The sequence below is a fragment of the Tachysurus fulvidraco genome, chromosome 1 (genome assembly GCF_022655615.1).
Source record: "Tachysurus fulvidraco isolate hzauxx_2018 chromosome 1, HZAU_PFXX_2.0, whole genome shotgun sequence".
Classification (NCBI taxonomy): domain Eukaryota; kingdom Metazoa; phylum Chordata; class Actinopteri; order Siluriformes; family Bagridae; genus Tachysurus; species Tachysurus fulvidraco.
This window is the reverse complement of record NC_062518.1, coordinates 43,485,804-43,508,303: the sequence shown is the minus strand read 5'-3', so window position 1 is coordinate 43,508,303 and position 22,500 is coordinate 43,485,804. Positions and strand designations below refer to the sequence as shown.

Sequence of the window (22,500 nt, the reverse complement as noted above, 5' to 3'; positions counted from 1 at the left end):
TGTGTGCATGCAGATGCCTCATACACACCCCTGAGTCCTGAGTACAAGGCAGCAGTAAACACACACCAGTGAGGAACTCAACACACAGCAGGTGAATACAGTAACACAACATTACAATGAGACAGAGACAGAATGAAAGCCCAGAGCCCTGGAGTGGAGAACCTAAACATGACAGGAACTAAACAGAAACTCCTGACTCCTGGGAATTCCTGACTCCCTGAGTTTGGATTTTATTTTTATGTTTATTGTGTTATTTTCTCCCACAACCGTAAAAAAACAGAAACAGTTCTGTAGCTGAATTGAACCCATCACTGTTACTTACTTACTGTTCTAGATACATTTCACAGCTCTCACAGGTCACCGATCACATCCTGCACCAGCCCAACCTTCACACACCTTTAGTTTCAAGCAGATCATTTGTGTGGAAAAACAACAACAACCACAACAACAACAACAACAACAACAACCACAATATCTACCACAACAACAACTACCACAACAACAACCAAAATATCTACCACAACAACAACTACCACAACAACAACCACAATATCTACCACAACAACAACTACCACAACAACAACCACAGAAATAACAATATCTACCACAACAACAACTACCACATCAACAACTACCACAAAAACAACAACTACCACAGCAACAACAACCACAAAAACAACAGCAAAAACAACAACCACAACAATAACATTATCTACCGCATCAACAACCACAAAAACAACAAATACCACAAAAACAACAACTACCACAGCAACAACAACCACAAAAACAACAGCAAAAACAACAACCACAACAATAACATTATCTACCGCATCAACAACCACAAAAACAACAACTAATACAACAACCACTACAACAACAACAACACAAACAACTACCACAACAACAACAACTACCACAACCACCACAAAAACAACCACCACAACAAAAACAACAACCACAATAACCAACACAACCGCAACAATAAACACAACAAAAATAACAAACACAACTAAAACAAACACAACAACAACAACACAAACCCATCTTATACCTGTATTTGTCCAAGTTTGATCAAAACACCATTTTCACCTACATCTGTACTACAATCGAGCATGAGTGTAAGTGTTACATGTGTGTTGTACCTGCTAAAAAAAACTGAGTAGTACACCATCACAACAGGCATGGAAAGTGGGTGTCTGTGTTCAGAAGTTGTTAAACACATTTATACAAGCCAATATGAGCGTTAAAAATGTGTGTGTGTGTGTGTGTGTGTGTGTGTGTGTGTGTGTGTGTGTGTGTGTGTGTGTGTGTGTGTGTGTGTGTGAACAACACAGAGCAGTTGGATTGTTACTGAGTGCGACAGATTGTGCAGATGCTTGTCACAACCCTTGTGATTGCTGACTGACTCCATCTACGCAGCCCACATTCATCTGCGTGTATTTTTGGTCTTCATGGTCTGGCTGTTGGCAGTCGAGTGTGACTGTGTCTCACATCCAGACACACACACACACACACACACACACACACACACACACACACACACACACACACACACACACACACACACACACACACACACACACTGTGTACACACTGTGTGCACATGTGGGGCTGGTTAAGTGATTCAGTACTCGGTTACGTAAGAGCAGATTGTGTAGAGTTGGCAGTCAGAGGTCAGTGTGTGTGTGAGTCTGTGTGTGCGCATGTGTGTGTGTGAGAGACTGAGAAATATTGGCACGATGTATCTTGGATTTTTACGATCTGTCGATGTGTGATTGACACCCCTGATGCTCTGCACGTCCTCTGACAGATCCGATATCCGAGGACAGATCGGATCGTGAGGATTTGGCTCAATTAATACACCATTTTTATTTTTTGGAAGGATGACAGAGAGGAGACAGTCAGCCTCTCGGATTTCAGGAACATGCCGATGATGAAGAATACAGAAGGATTTCCCCACACACACATACGCACACACACACACACGTAGACACACGTTCGTGCGTGTGACTCCAACGTTCAGCTCCGTCAAAAAAAAGTCTTCAAGGCCGTTCGTTCCTCGTCTCCTTCATGACGGCTGTTTGCTTTTATTTTTCATTCCTGCACATGCTCGAGTGAAAGATGCGCATGAGAAGAGGAGAAGAAGGACGACGAGGATGAGGAGAAAGAGGAGAGAACAGTCACAGCCTTTTCATGCAACCTAAGAGCCAATGAGGATATTAATAGAAGAAAAAATACACTGGATGAAGTGAGGCGGTTTCACAGTGAAGGAAGAAAAGAAGAGGAGGAGGAGGAGGAGGAGGAGGAGGAGGAGGAGGAAGGAGCAGACAGGCAGACTGATGAATCATCTGTCCATTTCAGGGCATCTCAGCTATATGGTATGTTCAGAATGATTCAGAAGCATTGTGGAGATTCAGTAGCAGAGCTGAAGGTCAGAAAAGGAAAACTGAAGAAGGAAAAAACAAGCCAAGACAAAGACATTGTATTCAACAACGTTTGGCAACAAGGCTCAATTTATTATAAATACGCCGATGTAAATATATTCAGAAGAAGCTGTACGCTGATGAATCATATATCTGAGCTTAAACTGAACATACAATGAACTGTTTACATACAAAAGCTATTCAACTCTACTTCCTGTCCAAATATTACTCACTTCTCCTTCGACCTCAAAGCTTTCAGCTCCTTAATTAAACACAGGAAGCTTAAAAACCACATATGAGTGAACGAAGAATTGTTTTTTTGTACAAAACAATCAGGAATTTAAAGAACATTCAGCTCTCTAATTAAATATTAATATATTTCTATTTTATAAATCTAGATTTTTTTTACATTTCCAGCATCTGTATCAGGAAATGGAGAATTATTAATAGAACTATTTCTAATTTCTTCTTAAATTCTATGCATGTGATCTTTTTATATTTATATTCCCTCTCAGATGTTAGCATGTCCATGTCCATGTGGTTCTTTAGATGATGTCATGATTTGTGTGGAAACAAATATCTGTCTCTTATTATGTCAACGTTCTTCAGACGGTTTTGTTCACTTTTTTGTTCATAATTTTGTTTGGATTATTGTTTTATCTTGAGTGTGAAACATCACACAAACAATGAATTACTACTACTACTACTACTACTACTACTACTACTACTACTACTACTAATAATAATAATAATAATAATAATAATAACAAAAACAACAACAACAACAACAATAATAATAATAATAATAATAATAATAATAATAATAATAATAATAATAATAATAATAATAATAATAATAATAATCTGACGATGGGTTGTGTTATCACAATTTTCTAAACAAATAAAAACAAATAATAAAATAAAATAAATAATTAAATCAGTTTGTTGCAAAATCACCACATTTTAATAATAAATTCATATTTAATACTTTCATTAAATTATATATAATATAATTATATTATATTATATTATATTATATTATTATAATTATATATATATAATTCATTTAATGAAAAAAAATAAATCAATTTATTTTTGCATTAGAGTTAAAGTTCTGAGGTGAGTCAGGTAAAAATCAGTCTATTAATCATCCGTCCTTTAATTAAGAACAAGCTGAAAGTCCTGAGATGATTTAAACGCTTTCTGCTTGAACATGTTCGGAGGATTTATTATTTAAAATGAATTCTGCAGTTTTTTGTTTTGTTCATGACACAAATTGTGACTGAAATAAACACTCGCTCTGCTGTAATAATAGTGAATATTTGTAATAACAGTGTGTGTGTGTGTGTGTGTGTGTGTGTGTGTGATTCATGAAGCGAGATTAAGTGTTGATAAGAGTGTTTAAAAAGTCGCAGCTTGAAGCACATTCCTCAGAGATGGATATTCTGCAGTTCAGCATTTGTCATTCGTCAAACGTGTAGTGCACGATCAGCACAAAAATCTCTACAATTAGTTTTTATTTGACGAGCTGAAAACCTTTCTTGGTGCGGAGCAGAAGAAGACTTATTACCGAAAGGAATGCACTAACGACAGCGCTTTGCGACTGAACCCAGAGGCCAGAGCTGTGATTTCAATTAATATGTGATTAACAGAGCAGGCCTCCATTATGGCATGTTTCATATGTAGGTACTAATGTTACATTTTGAACCGTGTTCATGCCAAAGTCGTTCCAGTATCCTTATAAAATAGAAAAAAAGCAATGAAATAGCTGGGCTGTTTGGATTGGAGAGAGCGGGAGAGCGGTGAAGCCGCTGTGCTGAAATATGTTTGATTTGGACGTGCTTGGAGTGTCGTTTAACCCGTCTCGGTCATGAACTATCCCACTATGCCTCCAAGTGCCCTTCTTTTCTGTAGGGGTTTGGGGTGTGTGCTGCATAAACCCAATAACTCAATTAAAACTCCAGGCTGGGATTTAATTCAGCAGGTGTTTTTCATCCAGAACAAATGTGCGAGGATCAGTATAGAAGTGAAAGGACCGTGTTTGATCGCACGCCGTGTTGTTTAGAAGGTCTATTTGCTTCTGACAGAGTTTATATAAATCTGTCGAGTGAACAACGTTAGCTAGCAACTTCGACGTCACCGGTCTTAAATTTTTTGTTTATTTCTGGGAAAAGTTCGTAATCATCCCTGTGTTATACGGTTCTGAAAGATCGGCAGCTCGGTCAGGTTTATACTAACGCTCTGCTTTAATGTCTGCATTCTACAGGAAGAACTGTCTCAGGAAATCTCACAATTAGGAAACAATTTACATGTAAAAAAAAAAGCTAATATTACTATTTACTAATACTGTTGTAATATTATGCACTGATATACTGCAATACTACAAAAGTACTGATATAGTGCTATACTTCATAGTACTGATATAGTGCTATACTACATAGTACTGATATAGTGCTATACTTCATAGTACTGATATAGTGCTATATTACATAGTACTGATATAGTGCTATACTTCATAGTACTGATATAGTGCTATATTACATAGTACTGATATAGTGCTATATTACATAGTACTGATATAGTGCTATACTACATAGTACTGATATAGTGCTATATTACATAGTACTGATATAGTGCTATATTACATAGTACTGATATAGTGCTATATTACATAGTACTGATATAATGCTATATTACATAGTACTGATATAATGCTATATTACATAGTACTGATTCAAATTAAATTTTATTTATACATTGTATATGTACATTGTGCATGTACTGTACATTGTCTCACAGCAGATTTACAGAACATAAACATAAAAGAAAAGGTTAATATAAAGATTAATATCATACAAAAATGCAAGATACATTTAGTTATATTTCAATGTATTTGTATTTATCCCCAAGCCTGAGGTGACTGAGCTGACTGAAGTGACTGAGGCAACTGTGGCAAGGAATAACTCTGGATGGTAAAGGAAGAAACCTTGGGAGGAAGCAGACTCAAAAAAGGAACCCATCCTCATTTGGGTGACACTGGAGGTGTGATTAAAAATATACAGTCTGACAAATGTGTAGGTGAGGAGGTTGTTGTCATCAATGATCACATGGAGTTGGCATCTCCTCTTAGTATGTACAAAAACTTCATGAAGCTGGAGTTGGTAAATCTCTAGATGCCTCATGATCCTTACATGGTTGGCCTCATCGTGATGAAGGTACAAAATCTTCATGAGATGGAAGACAATCAGAGCTGGGACAATTTCTGGATGCCTCAGGATGGGTAGAAAGAGAGAAGCAGTGGGCTGCTGTTCATAATATTAGAAAGCACTAGATGACAATGTGCATGTAGATGTTAATCTCCATTTAAACTGGGAAAGTGTGTCTGAGCCCCGAACACTATCAGAAAGACTATTCCAAAGATTAGGAGCTAAATACAAAAACGCTCTACCACTTTTAGTAGATTTTGATATTCTGGGAACTACCAGAAGTCCTGAGTTAGTGCTATACATCTAAGTAACTAAAATATGATATAATATATAAACACCTTGAAAATCATGTGAGAACAATCAGACTTCATGTCACTCGCGTGTCTGGATTTACAGATAAGCAGTGAGAAAAGTGCTCTTACAAGACAGCCGGCTTATTTAAACCCTGTAAAGGAAAATAAATCATATGTCCTTCACGGCAAGACAGAATTGTGCAACTGATTCTTGCAACTGGGTTTTGGCTAAAATGGCAATGTATGTTTTGAAAAGTTAAGCAGTAAATGTTAGAATTAATTTTCTTTCATCAATAACTCTTTCTCTGAACTCTTTTTCATATCCAGCATAATGATAAACGTGTGAATTAGAAATGACAAATATTTACCCGATGTGTATACGAGCCCAACACAAATAATTCGCTTGGATAATTGGAAGGATTTAGCTGGAAACACAAAAGGAAATCTAGAAAAGAAAACAAGAATGATGTGTAACAAAATGAATCCTTCATCACTCGTGTCCTGTTTCATGAACACACCATTAAATACACACCTACGGTGAGAAAATAAACACTCCACGCTAATACGTATGAACTCGGAGAGGGCGAGAAGAACATAAGATTTTCTACATGGTATATTATCTTGAATTCCCAGTATTCTTATAATAGCATCATTATAATTAAAATCTAAGATTATTCAGTCTGATTTTTAATACTTTTACTCATTCAAGCTTTAAACTTATTATTATTATTATTATTATTATTATTATTATTATTATTATTATTATTATTATTATTATTATTATTTTCCTGGAAGATTTTAGCATTAAAAATGAATAGAAATATCCTGAAAATGATTTTATATTCATATATTTTGTTAACCTTAATTTCATAACATAATTAAAAGTTGTTGTTTTTTTTCATTTACTAATATTTTTGGGTTTGTTGTTTTTTTAACTTTAGCAACTTTTAGTCCAGCGCACACAATAATAAACCCCCGGACAGTTAGAGGTTATAGAAGAAACTAGCTAAGGACATTTATAGAAGTAACAAAAAGACATAACGGTGGATTCAACGGTTGTTCAGAAATAACATAAAACACATCTTTGTGACCTTTAATTTTCCTTCATAACAAATAAAACATGTGTGCTACATGAAGAACATGAAGTCATAAATACATGAAGAAGTTCACAAAAACTTGCTCACATAGATGATGTTTAGCATCGATAGAAAGAAGTAAAACTTTCCTACAACCTCAGATACTTAACACACAAACGCAGTACCTACATAGCATCTCGCTAGCATGTGTGCAATAGCGCACATTTATTTTGACTTGTCACGCTTTTCAAAATGAAAAGAGCTACTGTAATCTGTCTGGGAACAGGGAAAACATGAGGAAGGAGAAGAAGAAGAAGAAGAAGAAGAAGAAGAAGAAGAAGAAGAAGAAGAAGAAGAAGAAGAAGAGAAGAGAAGCGAAAGAAGAGTTAAAAATAACATAATAGTCATCATTATTTTAGCTAGCAAACATCAAAAAAGTGCTTTTTCACTATTCTGAAATATGTACAAAAATATTGGCAAAATGACAAAAATAACAAAAACCTGTAACTGTAAATAACCATAAAATTTAAAGGAAAATTATTTGTTCTAATAAATCCTAGTCTAATATTTTATATACATGATAAAATTAGCCCCAGTTCCTGACACAAAACACAGTATTGTATCTAAAGATATAACTTTACCGAAAATCTTTTAGAGGTTTATCTAAGAGCAAAGCTTGATCTCGAGCTAGATGTCACGCAAGCAGCAGAAATTTTAATACTGAACACTGAAGATTTTGTGAATCGTCTTAAAATGGAGCTGAGACAAAGCAGTTGTAAGTAAAAGTTTTTGCTAACGGAGCAGACAAACAAATCCTGAAACATGAATGTAAATACAGAAACAGGAAACAGGCGAGGGCCAGGCGAGCCACAAACAACAATAACGAGCTAATCCAAAAGACTGTAACAAGGAAACAGGACAATATCGAAACCCAGGAAAAAGCTGAAGACAAAACAAAGGCTCACTACGGACTGGAGATAAAACAGTGAACTTCAGGAACACTGAAACAAGTCAAAGGTTTAAATACACAAATTAATTACAGAGAGCTATCAGAAAACAGGAGCCAACGACAAACAGAAACAAAAATATCAACCCCCGTGTTCAGGAAAACAGCACGGAAACACAAGGGTATGGAGACCAGAGCAACAACTTGTTCAGCATTTCAACAACACATGCATTTGTACCTCAGAGCTGCTGCTGCTGATGATACTGTAATCATCAACACTGTCCTGTGCTCATCTCTCTCACACACAGTCAATATTCAATATCATTTCTTTTGGAGTTTTTCTCCAGTGTGATCGGAATCTACACAAATCCAATTTGGAATTCTGCGAAGCTGCTTCATGACCAGGTTTAATGCTAAACATCTGAGATAAACACAATTTCTTCTCTCAGTAGTAAAGTTTACATTTCAGAGAGCTCAGGTTCCCAACTCAGGTCTTGAAGGACCATGAAGAAGGTGTGTAAGGAGAACAGAATTCACTACAATGTTCTCCAGGACTATAGGCTCGGTGATGTTGCCTTCATCAGAATGACCCAAGTTCACATTATTGAAGTGCAGTTATAAAAAATGAAAACGAACTGTTTTCTAAAGGAAGAAAGAACACAAGGTTTACTCTCATCTAGTCTGCTATGTCGAAAGTTTACAGTATGACTCGTCCCATCTCAGAAACCCGGGTATCATGTGGAGGCAGCATGAATCCACCAGAATCTCCACACCTCCACAGCTGTACTCCACTCTCTCTCTCTCTCTCTCTCTCTCTCTCTCTCTCTCTCTCTCTCTCTCTCTCTCTCTCTCTCGCTCTCAATCATCTGATTACTGACTGCATCTGTTTCCTGTTTCACCACAAATCATCTGCACGCTCCAGCTACTAAAGGCACTTCGCACACCTTCATCCTTTTGCCATTTACGAATGAGAGCTTGAATAGAAACCAGAATGCAGTCAGTGCTTTGGAAATTTAAGCTTCTGACCGATTTTCTTAAAGAATTTGCAGATTTTCTTTCACAAATGGTTCATGTTGATAAAGTGTTAATTGTAGGAGATTTTAACATTCACATTGACGATACAAATGATGCTTTAGGACTCATTTATGGACTTAATAAACTCATTTGGGCTTAAACAAAACATCACAAGAGCGACTCGTCGGCTTAATCGTAGGCTAGATTTAATGATATCACATGGAATAGACATCACTGATACTGTATAGATATCATACCTCAAAGTGATGACATCACAGACCGTTACCTCATAATGTACACACTACCTGTAGAACTGACTAACTGTGTCTCACCACGTTATCGACTCGGTAGAACTATTATTCAGACCACTAAAGACAGATTCACAAATAACCTGCCTGATCTGCCTCAACTTCTTACTGTACCCTTAAATACAATAATGACTAACAGCATAGGCGCTATATTCACTAGCACATTAGACACTGTTGCCCCAATCCGATTAAAAAAGGTTAGAGACAAAACACCTGCACCATGGTTCAATAGCCATACTCACACCCTCAATAGAGAAACCCGTAACCTCGAGCGAAAGTGTAAAAAAATAAATTAGAGGTTTTTAGTATTGCGTATAAGGACAGTACAGTATGTCCAGCAATAGACAGGCTCTAAAAGTTGCTAGCGCTGAGCACCTGAGCAAACTCATAGAAAATAACCAGAACAATCCCAGGTTCTTATTTAGCACAGTGGCTAGTTTAACAAACAAACAGAGATCTGAACACACTATTCCATCACAGCTCAGTAGTGAGGACTTTATGAGATTCTTCACTGATAAAATTTGAAGTATCAGGAACAAAATAGTTGATGTTCAACCCAAGAGAGCATCTCCTGACCCAGTCTCACTTAAAGCTCTACACTCACAACTACAATGCTTTACAAGTACAGGACAGGAAGAGTTAAATAAACTTATTACAACAGCTAAATCAACAACTTGTTTACTAGACCCCATTCCAACTAAATTACTGAACGAAGTGTTTCATAAAGCTGGTGAGACTCTTCTTAATATAATTTACTCCTCATTAACTTTAGGTTACATGCCTAAATCTTTCAAGCTGGCAGTTATTAGGCCCCTCATTAAGAAACCTAATTTAGATCCTAATGAACTATCAAATTACAGACCTATTTCACATCTTTTGTTTATGTCTAAAATACTAGAAAATGTTGTGTCTGTACTTCTTACAGTAGAACAATATCTTTGAAGAGTTTCAGTCAGGTTTCAGGCTCCATCATAGCATTCGTCACTATAGAGCATAACATTCTCCTAAATCGCTTAAAAAATTATACAGGTATTCATGGACAGGCTTTAAGTTGGTTTAGATCCTACCTGTCTGGTCGATACAATTTTGCAGATTTAAATGGTGAATCCTCCAGTTTCTTTCCAGTTAATTATGGGGTCCCTCAAGGATCAGTTTAAGGGCCTCTGCTTCTCTCAATATACATGCTCCCCTTAGGGAACATCATTAGAAGGCATGGGATTAATTTCCACTGTTATGCTGATGATACACAGTTATATATCTCATCAAAACCAAATGAAATTGTCGAAATCTAAATTGTCTAAATTAACTGAGTGCATTAAAGAGATGATGACCTGTAATTTTATAATGACCTGTAATTTTCTGTTATTAAACTCTGATAAGACAGAAATACTACTTATCGGGCCTATCTTTATCTGATGCTGAGAAGTTGGTTCATGCATTCATGACCTCTAGACAGGACTATTGTAAGGCATTACTAGGTGGTTGTCCTGCATCTTTAATAAATAGGTTACAGTTAGTCCAAAATGCAGCTGAGTTCTCACTAGGACAAGAAAGTATGACCATATAACCCCAATTTTATCATCTCTACACTGGCTACCTGTTAAGTTTAGAATTGATTACAAACTGTTGTTACTTACGTACAAGGCTCTTAATGGTTTAGCTTCCATGTATCTGACTAGTCTTCTAACACGTTACAATCCTTCACGCTCTCTAAGATCACAAAACTCAGGACTTCTGGTAGTTCCCAGAATATCTAAGTCTACTAAAAGTGGTAGAGCGTTTTTGTATTTAGCTCCTAAACTTTGGAATAGTCTTCCTGATAGTTTACAGGACTCAGACACACTTCCCCATTTTAAATAATACATGTACCTCCCATAATCTTGTGCTCTAATGCATCTGACCAAATGCACTTTATCATCTAGTGCTTGCTAATATTATGAACAGCAGTTACGCTAATCCCTCTCCACTGCTTCTCTCTTTCTACTCATCCCGAGGCATCCAGAAATTGTACCAGCTCAGATTGTCTTCCGTGCCATGAAGATTTTGGATCTCCACTGAGATGAGGCCGACTCTGTGAGAACTAGAGATCTACCAGCTCCAGTTAGACACTGTGATACTAAAGATGAGATGCTAACTCCATGTGGTCTTTAAAGACAACGATCTCCTCATAAATACAATACTGTATAATAATAATCACACCCTCCAGCACGACCTATATGAGGATGAGGTTCCCCTTTGAGTCTGGTTCCTCTCATTGTTCTTCCTTTACCATTCAATGGAGTTTTTCCTCCCCACAGTCACCTGAGTCACCTCAGACTTGCTCATTGGGGAAAATACAATACACATTTAAATATATCTAATACTAATCTTGAATGTTTTGTATTATATTAAACTTTATATTAACAATACTGCCCTTAACCCACAATTGCTCAGCTGTATAAAATGAGATCAAAATGTAAGTCACTCTGGATAAATGCGCCTGCTAAATGCCATAAATATAAAGGATGTTTGTAAGAAGTTCTGTCAACCATCTTGATTTTTTTTTTCCTCCAGCATTCACGCCCTGTAGCTGCGAGTGTTGAGCGCATGAAGTGTCCAACATTCCACACTGTGTTGATTTCAGTTGAATAAGTGCATTATTCTGGTACTTGAAATCTTCTTCTTCTCTTCTTCTTCTTCTTCTTCTTCTTCTTCTTCTTCTTCTTCTTCACAATCACACAAATCACACTATTTATACTACACACTGGTAGAATAAGGCAGAAGTATGAGATTTGGGATGAGACCTAATATCTAGCTTTCATAGAGATTTATATTTCCAGGCTGTATTGCATGTGTCGCCTTTCCGCACACACACACACACACACACACACACACACACACACACACACACACACACACACACACACACACACGCACACACACACGTTTTTATTACCCATAATGTGGAAAGGAAGCACTCACCCCAAACACAGATTCTCAGATGACATAAACACAAGTCAGTCCTGCAAACTGAAAGAAACGACCCAGACACGAAATCACTCATTTACACACACGCACACGCACACGCACACGCACACGCACACGCACACACACACACACACACTCACACAGCTTAGTACTGCACTCTTCAATGAGCTGAAGCTGAGTAAATCACATCTACATATTTTTTTGAATATAAATGCTATTAGCATTATGTATACATTTGATTAAAAGTTAGTTCAATTTAAAGTAAAAAAAATTGTCTGGAAATTATTTGTTTTTGTTTGATTGTTTTTTTTTTGTTTGTTTGTTTTTCCAAAATTAGATTAGGATACAGGTGTGGAGGGAGGTCGGTGGGAACGGGAATGGATTTGTTAAAGATGCTTTAGGTTTATGAAGGTTTCACCAAGTAACATGAATTGAAAAAATGTAATAAATTGAATTGAATAAAGTAAATTGTTCAGTTAAGTAAATTGATCTGATAAGTGGGCGGGGCTAAATAATGTTTGAGACCGCACTCTTTCCTTTTCCCACCCATGAACACAAAGGTGTGGTTCAACTACCAGAGTGTCACTTTTACACACACTGTGAAATACAGTAAAACCCTGAATAAATCTGTCTCCTGATGATTTATGGAAAAAAAAAGACAAAAAACACAAAAGTGTTTGTCTCACAGTCCTGACTGCTTGTAGATCAGACAGAACAGCCAGAAAATCAGACATTTATTTATATGTATGATATTTGTTAAATACTATTTGTTTATAAAATGCTATGTTTTCTGAATGAGGGAAAAGACATTCATTCAAAGAAGATTTCAGGTTCTCTGTCTGTCTGTCTGTCTGTTTGTCTCTCTTTCTCTGTCTCTCTCTCTCTTTCTCTGCCTCTCTCTCTCTCTCTCTCTCTCTCTCTCTCTCTCTCTCGGTCTTTCTCCGTCTCTCTCTGTCTGTCTGTCTCTCGTTATTATTTGTTTTATAAATGTTCTTATGTAGTTCGTACTCCAGCCTCAGGCTACAATTAGAGCTGTGTAAAGGTGTAGTGATTACACCTGAGACACACAGCTTACAGCCACAGACTTATTTGTCATCAAAAGTCCGACTCGTACATCCCGCTGCTCCGGCTGCACTGAGCACAAGCCATAAAACTAATACACCACTTAAAGCGTGCTGCATGTGATTGCCATTCCTTAACACTGCAGCAGTGTTACAACACCAAAATCCCTAATTACTCCTTTAATCCTGCACTCGCTCTGAAAGACGTCTGAAGTGGAAAGAATTTGAGAGATCTGTGTGAAGGTTGATTTTTTTTTATGTGTTCACGTTTGAACTGATATTTTTCTTCAATTTCCTGCCAAGCTGTTCGCCATCGTCTGCCATCGTGTTCATCATGTTGTGTAATACCTGAAGATTACACAAATTCAAAGGCAAATAATTAAGTCTTAAACAAAGCCCAAGGCACAGGTCACAGCCAAAAAGCTGACGCTGACCCAGAATCCTCTGCTCCGTTCCAGCATACATCTATGTGTAGATTATGCTATGGAAAGCTACAAGACAGAGAAGACACGCAAGATACTAAAATTGATTTAATTAGAACTTTCCCAGCTCTGTTCTCTCGCACGCTGAATGTTACAGATGTGTTTGTACAAGCAGATGAAGTCCCACCATATTTCCCTACCCGTCTTTCAGCACGTCACTCAGCAGAGAATCTCCTCAGAGCATTTTACAGCCCGAATGGCTTTCCACAAGCACGTCGGTTACATTAGCGTGAGACGACAAGGATTAAATTTAGGTCTCGTAAATCAGATGTGTCAGAACAACAGTGATACATCATCAAGTCTGAAAACCCAAACAGAGGATCTGTTGAACAAGAAAAGCAGCGCAGACGATAGACATGTTTGCCCCAAAGCCTACCGTACTCAGATCTTTTATAGATCACAAAGATTTTCGGCGTGTTAACACTAATCCCAACGATAAAAAAGCAGACGTATTACAGTCTGGAAGTGCTCAGTGTTCGATCCTGTTAATTGAAGAAATGTTTTATTTTTTTTTAAATAATTAGTGTATATAAATTATTCTACAGTATGAACTTGATGCTGGTCAGGATCGTGATGGAATTTCTTTCCCAGGAATGGTAAACTATCCATCTAAAGGCTAGATCCAATCTATCTACCGGCATGTTTATGGAAGTTTGGAGGAAACCGGTGAAGCCAGAAGGAAACCGGGCAGTAACTCAAGTTTAGGATCAAACACTGGAGTAAATTAGCATTTAGGACATCAGTAGAAGTATTTGCAAACATGGTAAAACAAGCAAAGACTCTAGTTAGCAACAAATGTTAGCAAATGCTAATGTTAGCAACATCTGATATTTCGGTTCACCATAATGAGCAGTACAACTCAAACTACGGGACAGTAATAACTTAGCAGCAATGCTAAGGGTTTACTTAAGTCCTTTTGACCCCAAAGGTCAGCATCGACACGGCAGCAACCCATTCACGCAGTGCAGCCACGACACGCCGTCGTAATTCAGCCTGCTGTTAGGGATGAGACTTCATTAGAAAGCCTGTGACCTACAAATAGCACCCTTGCCCATAATACATTCCCAAAATGGCGCCTGCCAAGCAAGCCTCTCTCACTCCTTTCATTAAAATAGTTAACACTCAATCAAGCAAGACAACTACTCCCACAAGCACACCAAATTTGGAACCTGAGCCATTTAAGTGGCATGTCCTCTTTAAAGCTTGATGAATTCTTTTCTGGTCATTAATAATTCCCATCATTCCCAACTCCCTCTGATTTTTTTATTTTATTTTATCTTTTTTTTTTTTTTTTTTTTTTTTTTTTTTATGGTGGATGTGCCAGGGCTTTTCATGGCCAATAGGCCCCCTGGGAGACCACAGTGTCAGTGTGAGCTGTGCAACGCACCAAATATTTAGCGTAATAGCTAGTTACTGTGCTATCAGTGACAGGAGAAGCTGTCAGCCCAGGCCCTCTGGCTAATTAAAAAGGTTGAGGTCTAAGTGTTTGTTTCCACGCACTGTGGGCACACAGCCAGGGATTCGGTGGTGAAAATGGGGGGGTTTAATGATCAACACATCCCTTTAAATCACTCCTCATCATCAGCTGAAACACTGACACACCATAGGAAACGCTGACTAAACATTCAGAGAGTAGAAAGAGCCAGAGCGATTAATGCAGAAGCTCATCAGTTATGACAAGCCTTAACAGAGATTTTCCTGCAATACATGATGACAAGTCTAATCAGATTATAAACTCCTTGGACAATTTATTAGGAACACCATACTAATCTATTTCCCTCTCAGAACAAGGGTTCTTCACGGTGTGGTTCCCACAAGGTGTTGAGGTTCTGGACCATGTTTGTGTTATATAAATGCTCAGATGCTTTTCTACTCTCCATGATTGTACAGAGTGTTTCAGTCAGCTATAAGGAGTCGCTGCATTCTCCTCTCTCCTCTCTCATCAACAAGACGTTTCCACCCACAGATGTTCATGGTTCTTACAGGAGGTTTTCTTTTTCATTGGCATCATTCTGTTTAAACTTTTTAGACTGTTATGTGTGGAACCCCAAGGGAATTTCAGAAATACTGAAACTAGCCAGTGTCAGTAAGACCACAAAGAGAATTTCCTCATTGAATGATCTTTAAAGCTCTTGAGCTGCTGCCACATGGTCACCTGATTGAACAATCTCCCAAATAATCCTAAAATGTTCCTAATAAAGTGGCCAAATAAAAGTTAGACATCATCACAAAAACTACCTGATATTGAATATCACTTCTATAGCTCTCTAAATCCTCATTTATCACTTGACACAAATTCTCAAAACTTCTCATTCTAGAGCGACACTCCATGGATCTTCTCAGCAGGCCTTAGGTTCAGACAAACACATAAACACCCTTGTCAAAGTGTTCTGCATTTGTGTTTGGAGCTAGACTGGACTCAGTGTGGGACAGGTAAAGATTTAAACACTTGGGGATGTTCTGCTGTAGGAAAATAATCAACGTCGAGGTGGGTGTGATGCGACCTGATGTGAAGTGGAGATATCGTTACCAGCATGAGCTTGGTTATTTCCATTTATTTATACTACAGCATCTTTTTAATTCTCTATTATTAACACACACACATACAAAAGTTTGTAAATAATATAAAGTACCTCTCAGATTAGCCTATTACTGGAAAGGAGTCGACACCTTTTGACCAATCAGAATGCAGAATATAACAGAGCGTGGTTCTTTATCATATACGCTTGAGTTTTTGTTACAGATTTACATTTGTTAGTGAGACTATTGTCACAAACACACACTGCAGTCAGAGACACTACACACTCTTACCTGGATTTCGTCCCCTCCCTATTAGGAGTGTCACAGTGACCACTTCCATTGGTCCTCCATGATTTTTTCTCTCTCTCTCTGTCTGTGGTGTAGTAGATCGTGTACTTTCTGTCAGACTGGCAAAATGATGAGACAGTAATCACGTGTGGACTAAAAAAAGTCACTTGTGTTGACCAGATGCCTCGTTGCCATTCTAAACCAAAGAGAAGCTCACTGCTGCCATCTGTCTGTGAGAAGGCAAACTACACACACATACACAAGGACAGAGAAGAAGAATCAGAATTTATTTGTCACATATACGTTACAGCACAGTAAAATTATTTTTCTTTTTGTCACCATTGGAGCAGTGAGGGTTAAGGGCCTTGCTCAAGAGCCCGGCAGCGTCAGCGTGTTTGTGCTGGTGCTCGAACCGCTGACTTTCTGCTCAGTAACCCAAAATCTTAACTGTTCAATACCAATTCATGCTAGTTACTGAATTTAGCGTAGCCATGGTGAGGATGTGTACATGTAGGTGAAGAGTGAGCTGAAGTATTCCTTTAGTGACGTCACCTCTAAGCAATGCTTTATTAGTAAACCTTGTAATTCCGTAACACCCATCTATGCATTATAACATCATCAACGAATGTTATGTCGATCTAATTCTGTTTTAATTGGTGTTAAATCAATAAACATCCAATCCAATATTTGTTCTGTCATAAAACTTGCCGTTGTTGGTGGTGAAGATGATGATTAAACATCTTTATTAACCTATTGGTCCTTTTTCAATTCGAGGTTTCTCAATGGCAAATCAAATCTAAATGAAATTTGGCATACTGGATATTTTTTTTGTTTTGTTTTGTTTGTTTGTTTTAGCTTGTCAATGTATTCCGAATGAGATCTTGATTACTTCAGCAATCAGCATTCAGTGGGTATTTGCCTGATACATCTGAGCTACTATGATGAACCTTTAACAATATGTTATTTTGTAGTGTTTAGTTTTTGATACCACTTGGAAAGAACTGGCCAGAGAACACGGGACATGATTTTATTTATTTATTTATTTATTTTACGGGTGCTTGGACCCCTCTTAGAGAGCATCTAAAAGATTTTAGTTCAGCTTTCGGTTATTTTAAAATCATGTAGGCCGGTGTTTAACTGTAGGTTTTGTCTCAATCTTTTGCCAGCATCACAACTGTAAGAAATTTGGAAGACTTGCGATACAATCTTGTTGCTTCTGAACGCAGCAGGAGACAGAATACAGAAGATTTTTAAGCACCATCATAAGAAAAAAAAAAAAAAAAAACAGATTCATTTTTAGCTTTTATGTCTGTCTACTTCTCTCTCTCTCTCTCTCTCTCTCTCTCTCTCTCTCTCTCTCTCTCTCTCTCTCTCTCTCTCTCTCTCTCACACACACACACACACACACACACACACACACACACACACACACACACACACACATTCCAGTTAATCATGGTTAGTTCCTAAACAGAACAAAATTGACCTCCTGAGTCATTTTTTTTTTCAAGGACGTCTAATGAGCCTGCACACAAAATTTTAATTCACGCACTAATTGGCTCTATGAATCACCACTGAGTTAAATTACATTCTCACTTAATAACTTCCAGAGAGTCACACACAGGCTTTCATATGTTTCCCAGTGCCCAGTTGCACTGCTGCCTTTTTTCCCCCTACACTTTGAAGCAACAGAAGTGAATGAATGATATTCGAACAGTGATTCTTCTAAGGTGACACACTAGATGGAAAACATGAATCATGAATCACTGAATCGTTTTGCTATCCATTTTCCTTCTGAATCTGTTTCCTCAGAACCCCAACTCGCCAAAAAGGATTTCCCGAAAATTGGCGTTCTGCAGCATTTCACTCTAGAAATCGCCAGACAGGAAACGTATAAAGCAGTAACGTAAATAGCAATCAGATCGAGAGTAAACCAATCAAGGGCTTTGTCCTCGTGCGCACGGCAGACGATTAGCGTATGGATTTCCTTCCAAGCCGTTTGTGGCGAATCAAGGCAAATTCACGCAGCGTGCTACGGACAATTAGCAGCTTGTTTTACTTAAATTATCTCCAAAGCCTATTCTGGAAGCACATACTGTCAACAAGCTGGAAAGCTCCACCACTCTCCCTCAGGTGCATTTAAGGCTTGCTTACATTGGTTTTAGCCATTATTTAGCAAAGAGCTGTGTATGTGTACTAGCAAATCATCTAAGTGTGTCAGTCAAAACAGTTGCTTGAAATCAGACTATGTGGTGCAAATCATGAAGCTCGTGAAAGCAGCAGGAGATGAAATACAGATGACGGACTACTGCTTGAGTCTCGGTTTCATTTAGACTTCAACGAATCAGCCAAAGTGATCTTACAGTATATCATGGAACGAGCACTGTATTGGATATTGAGCGCTAACAAATGGGTATATCGAGTATTAGGCAAATATAATCTCACCAGAAAAAATGTATGGTATGATTTCTGGAAGAACATCCAGCTGTGCTCAGTCAAATTTCTCATGAGAGTCAGTTTCTCTTCTAATATGTCCTTGGACATCACTCCATTCAGGGTCGCATAGATGATGTGTTTTGTAATGCCCCAGTATAGAAGTACAGTATGTGTTGAGAAGCAGCACTATGCCATGATGCTCCCACCACCATGCTTCACTTCAGTTCTGTACAAAACTTCCTTCACCAGACATGATGAGCTTCTTTATATTATGGCTGATTATATGTTGTATTTACTGTATAATTAGATTACAGTGTATAGTTTATAAAGAGTTATGATTGGTCTTTTAGTTCGGTGCTTCATTTTTAGCAGAGGAGTTTTAAGGAGATGATCACGTGCTGTACAGTAAGTGTTGCTTTCAGGTCATCCTGCAAATCTTTTCCTTCCTGTTTATTTCTTTTTTCCCTTCATAATGGTAAGTCTGTGGTTCTGTGAACTGACATCAATGTTAAAAATCTTTGCTATGACTCAGTTCTCTTTCCTTTTGACTGTTCCCGAGAACTCCTTCTATGAAGCTTGACGTTCACTATGATAACAAGATCTTCCGATCTAAACGTCTTTCATAACGATACCATATATTATTATGGTCATTCAAAGCATTTTAAACTTGATCGACTTTTTTTAATCTAACAAACAGACATCATGTGTCTAAAGTTAAAGAGGATTCTATTAAATAACACAAAGTAATTGTATGAATATGTATTTTCCCTCATTGTGTATAAGGTGTGTAAAGTACGATGTCAAAATCCTGCACTCGTTTTCACCAAAAAAAAATTGATAATGATTTTGTTCCTGCATGTGGAAGCTGACAGAGTTGATGATAACTCGGAGAAACCCGAGCGCTTGCTTTACTTGATGGCTAAGCAAAATGTGACATGAGAAGTGGAGAAGTGTTGGCATCCGTAGACGAACTGTGGTCATCGATTTCAGAATGTACCTGCAAAATAAACATGTTCTTCCTTTCTCTCTCTCTCTCTCTCTCTCTCTCTCTCTCTCTCTCTCTCTCTCTCTCTCTCTCTCTTTCTCTCTCTCTTTCTCTCTCTCTTTCTCTCTCTCACTCTACCTGCACAATCATCCTCCAAACTTCATCTCCAAGCTCAGAATGTACTGTACCTGCAAAATAAACATGCTCTCTCTCTCTCTCTCTCTCTCTCTCTCTCTCTCTCTCTCTCTCTCTCTCTCTCTCTCTCTCTCTCTCTCTTCTTCTTCTTCTCTTTCGTTCTGTTATACACACCAGAGCCTATTTTCCTCATGTCTGATTATTCATGCATTCAGCACAGGCCCATGCTGAGTAAACAGAAAAAGCAGTCCTCAGCTCCGCTCTTATAGAGAGCGTACAGTTTCACTCTGGGGAACAGCCGCCAGCCCGCACAGCTGTTTCCTACTAAAATTACACCAAAATTCAATTCAACAACCTAATGTTTCAGACAACCAAATTGCTCCGAGGCTCACCCTCCCTTAGCGAAGAATGAAACTTTCCACAAAAACTGGTGGATTTGCCCAGAGCAGATGAGGAGACTGCTAGCGTACCTTGTGTGTGTTTGTGTGTGTGTTTCCATTCTTGATTTATCGTCACATTTCTTATTCTGCTTATTAAAGCACTAATCACAGGAGTTACATGAAATATTTGACTCTAATAAGTATTTGTACTGGATGCAAAACAAACAATAAACACATTTAAGTTTGTATGAACTGCTGACACATTTTATATGTAACCCGTCACAATGCCCTGCGATGGACTGGCGGCACATTCAGGGTCTATTCCCGTCTCATGCCAAGTATTCCTGGGACAGGATCCAGACCCACAGCAACTCTGACCAGGATTTAGCATTTACTGAAAGTGAGTGTGGGTGATTACAACACAACGGTCTTCCTGATGCTTTTTAAAATATTTTGATTTTGGACAATGCTTTTAGAGCTGCGTTTATATCTCCAGGGTCTGCCTTTGGGATTTTAGGCTCCACTTTAAGACAAGAAATTGGGCAACAACATAGAAATGCAAGAAAAAAAAACAAAAAAATATCAGCAATGTTCTATTCGAACGTGCAGATTTCTCCAGTTTTACTGCCACCTGCTGAGCTGGAGCTCCAGTCTAACTATATGCTGTGAAATATTTCCAACTTCTCTCTCCTCATACCAAAGGAAACCACTAACACATCTGGAGATAAATGTTAATTACTGGACTATGTGAATATGCTGACACAAAGCACGCCTCTTTAATAAACTAAAGGATCGTGTTTATGTATGAGTTGCAGTTTCTAGCTTGTTTCAGAAGAATGGCCTGTTAAGTGGGCTGTGTGTTAAGGGTTGCCAGATCTAAAATCACCATAAAAACTGGGATTTATATATTTGCTGCCAAATTGGGATTTCTGTCTGCTGTTTGAGGAAATAGTTGGACGTAGTAATAATAATATAATAGTAAAATTTGTTTAATAATAAGGAGTCTCCAGTGTCAACACATTGGATCAGTCAGTGAGTTTTCTGGCACGGGAAAAGCTTAATGAATTCTGGCTGCCATTTCCGGTTCCTGCGTGGAAAGTGCTTAGTCTTAGGAAGTGGAAGCTCGGTAGATAAGGTCAAAACTGTCACTTCTGAGCCCTTAAGCAAGGTATAAATAAGCCTCAATTTTTCCGCCAAATATCACTGACGTAAAATGTTCCATTAAGTTCAAGGAAAAGAAAATACACGGTGGAGGTAGAACAACAACTGCTGTAACATGAACAATTGTGTTAAATATAACAATCAGTGAATGAAAATGTGTAGCACGTTAACAAATAAAAGAAAAGCTGTACAGTCATAATTGCTAGAACATCGGTGTGGTATAAGTAGAATAAACACTTGAGGACATGTGGTTAATGGATCACAATAAGAATTCAACTTCTTGTTGGATCTTCACCACACTGTCATTGATGACTTCTCTGGATGAGTCATAAAGCTCACAATAACCTTTAAATGAACTTTAAATGCTGTGGTATGAAAGGAAAAGACACAATGGTGTTATAACTTGGTGTTATATAAATAAAATGATCAACTCCACTTCATCACTCCAGTCAGTTATTGATTACACTGAGTTTTGTATTCATTAAGTCAAATAAAGGGCTTCTGTGAGTCAAATTTTCAGACCTGGACTGCTTTACTGACCAGAAGGGAAGGTATTTGGACTCATTTTGAATGCCCATTGGGCTTGTTTTGTAGCTCAGACCAGACAACCTGGGTTTTATTAGATGACTAACCTCTTGCATCTTGGTCAGAAAGCATTTCTCTCACTTCAACCAGAAGTTCTCAAACGGTCTGTCAGAGGCCTCTTTAACTGTAAAATAAATTCCACAGACCCCCTGAGCACTGACTTATTTTATGAACATAATCCAACTATTCATATAGTAGGACCGTTAATTATATGTGTATTATAATATTGTGCCT

General features: G+C 37.9%; 1 long non-coding RNA gene across 2 annotated transcripts in view; it reads right to left on the bottom strand.

Annotated features, from left to right (window-relative positions):
* The window catches only part of LOC125139052, a 79,915-nt gene extending 63,152 nt beyond the window's left edge, over positions 1–16,763 (bottom strand). For both annotated transcript variants that reach the window (XR_007138172.1, XR_007138166.1), the window contains exon 1: positions 16,588–16,763. This is a non-coding gene — a long non-coding RNA (uncharacterized LOC125139052). The remainder of the gene's footprint in view (positions 1–16,587) is intronic.
* Between the last annotated feature and the right edge of the window lie 5,737 nt (positions 16,764–22,500).